We start from the raw sequence: 2,874 nt of genomic DNA, 5'->3' as shown, positions 1-2,874 counted from the left end.
AAACATTAAAGCGTGCTGTGGACATCGCTGCAGTTTGTCGCAGATCAAAGTGCGATGAATGTGATTGGTTGAACGGGTTTCCTTTGTGTGTTTCCAGGAGTGTAAAACAAACCAATCAGCCGGTTAGAATGAAGCAGAACAACATTTATAATATTTTTTATGTCATTACGAACATTCCCGCGACAAAGAAACATTACACGACATTTATAAAATAAAATAAAAAGTACAGAAGTAGTACAGAAGAGTCAGGGCTAACCTGCAGTTACTTGGACAAACCAAAATCAGGTACGGGAGAGTCCGCTCGCTACTACTTCTTTCTCCATCTTTACCTCAACTTCCAGCACTTGTTTTCTCAGCTCCATTCTCTTCCGCGTCAAAATTTCTCGCCCGAACAGGGACTTGAACCCTGGACCCTCAGATTAAAAGTCTGATGCTCTACCGACTGAGCTATCCGGGCTCTGACGTGTGTTCAGCTAAAATGTAGACTTTACCAGGATGTAGTGTATTTAGCTATTTTTTTCATGTCCGCTGTATATGTTTCCATTCAGTCCAAAAGACCTCCTGGGGTAAAATATTCTTTTCATTATTATTATTATTATTATTATTATTATTATTATTATTATTATTATTGTTTTAATTTAGACCAAACTCTTCACAAATATGCATGTCTTGTAAATAACCCACTAAAATTAATACTAAAGATACAAAAACCAGCTTATGTTCTGTCATGCATATGATGTCTTAAAAGATGCATATAAAATGTAGCTAGTTTGCAATAATGACTGACGTCATTAGTGCTGCCTGAGAGGGGCAGCCAATCAGGAGCAAGTTGCTTTAAATGGAAGGAAAGAGATTATTTTGAACTGTGAATCAGCAAAGCTAGTCCACTTTAAGTAAAAATAAATACACTTAAGAGTATCAAACCCAAAATTTGACCAAAAACATACCAGCTGTATTATTTTACCCCAACTGTCTGAGGCAGAGCTATTACTATTTTATCACTCTGTTTCAAGGCAACAGACCCGAGTCTTAAATAGAGCCACTGGATAAATCAAAGGGAAAGGAAGAAAATAAGTAATCAGATCAGTATTTATTTTCAGTTACATTTTACATTTTATTGTGAAAAATTTCTTTATTAGTTATATGAATGAAAATAGAGAAGCTGAGAAGATTAAAGGGGAAGTCGCTCTTTAATGGAGCTGCTGTCTTCCATCACGTTGCTTTGGCACTGACTGAACCTATTAAGCCTATTAGCTCACTTTTAATCTCAATATTTATGCTCTTATTGTGAAAGTATGATGAATAATAAATGAAACATTATATGCATCATCACAGTCACCACCTTGAGAGCTAATGTTTTCTTACAGTCTATGCTTCATGTATCTCCAGCAGTCCTTTGCCCTTTGTTTTCTCTCCTCTGTAACAAGCAACAGATGTTCGGATGCTCTGCTGTGGCCTCCCTGTAACTCTACCCTTGGTGTTGTTTCTTGGGTCTCAGCAGTTGGATTCTTTCCATCTGCCTGTTCTTTCTCTTCTAGGACAGAAACTGCTCTCAGGTCTTTAAATCTTTTAGGCCACTGTGGTGTCAGAGTTCAACAGACCGGTCACAGACATCAGCAGAGAGTCTGGGCACTTGCAGATTATTGAGATTTGATCTATCTGACATTTTTGTAGTGCTAACAAGAAGAATTTTTATTTCTGAGTATAGATTAGAGACCATTTTGGTGAAGTAGTTCAACAGTGAAGCCCAGTGGTACCCAACAAAGGAGATAAATACAATCCTGAATGAAAAGTTTGATAGTTCAAGTCTGCATTTGTGCTGAAAGCGCCACATGTGGTGGTTTAGGTGCCCTTTGTTATGTGTCTGCTAGGCAAAGAAGTTTGGGTAGCACTGGCTAAACCATCTTTTTTAAACGTCGAGATAACATCCGAAACACCCAGAGGTCAGGTTCTGCACATGCGCACAACAAAGAGGAGAAAACCTTATTCTTATGGAAATGAGGAAAGTGTATTTCCATAAGAATACATTTTTTGCTTTGTGTGTGTGTGTTCCTTGTCTACTGCACGACTTAATGCTGGTATTGTCTGTTGCTCTAAATTGTGGACCTTTACCACTGCAGAAGATAAATCTCCCCATCATGTGTAAGTACAGCACTTAAATTTCTTCAGTCTGGGGAAAAATCTTAAATGGACCCTCTCTAATATATAAGTACTCCTTTCAGAATGAGTGTTTGTTGTCTCTCATATTATATATATATTTTTTCTTACTGTTGAACTTCACAACACCAGGCAAGGATTTTTTTTTTAATGTTTTAATCTTCTGGGAGCTTGCATGATTTGTAGCCTCAGTTTCCTGTTCTTAGTTGACAGGAGTGGCAGTCTGCTTCTAGGTTCGGTATGTTATGTATTCAGAGATGTTCTTCTGCATACGTTGGTTTTAACAAGTGGTTATTTAAGTTACCATTGCCTTCTTATCAGCAGCTCAAAAAGTGGCTGTTTTTCCTCAGCCAGGCATTTTCTCACACAGAACCAATACATATTTCCTCTTTCCCCAGAGATGGCTGTGTGGGACAAACCCAGTAGATGAACAGTTTATGAAATCCTGAGACCAGCCAGTCTGGCACCAACAACCACACCACAATCAAAATCTGTTAAACTACCTTTCCTGACAATGCCCACCATGTGGTTGGCTGATTAGATATTTGCGTTAGTGAGTTAGTATATATTTCATTCATGTATGTATTTTCTTGTGTTTTTCTTTCTTGCAACCTCTAAAATGCTACCTTGAGTTAGCAAGGGTGCAGTACCACTCTCCCTCCATTAGATGACGCCACAGTTTTGGACAGACTGCTCTATTTTTCCTTCTTCGGTGTT

The 2,874-nt window shown here is 38.2% G+C and overlaps 1 non-coding gene across 1 annotated transcript; it reads right to left on the bottom strand.

Annotated features, from left to right (window-relative positions):
* Positions 1-384: 384 nt before the first annotated feature.
* trnak-uuu (transfer RNA lysine (anticodon UUU)) lies at positions 385-457 on the bottom strand. The gene has a single exon. It is a non-coding gene; the product is annotated as a tRNA-Lys (tRNA).
* Between the last annotated feature and the right edge of the window lie 2,417 nt (positions 458-2,874).

This window comes from Rhamphochromis longiceps, linkage group LG7, assembly GCF_057381845.1.
Source record: "Rhamphochromis longiceps isolate RC_006_pf linkage group LG7, R_longiceps_female_GT1.1, whole genome shotgun sequence".
NCBI lineage: Eukaryota > Metazoa > Chordata > Actinopteri > Cichliformes > Cichlidae > Rhamphochromis > Rhamphochromis longiceps.
The sequence above is the reverse complement of the archived record's forward strand: the minus strand, read 5'-3'. Positions and strand labels throughout refer to the sequence as shown.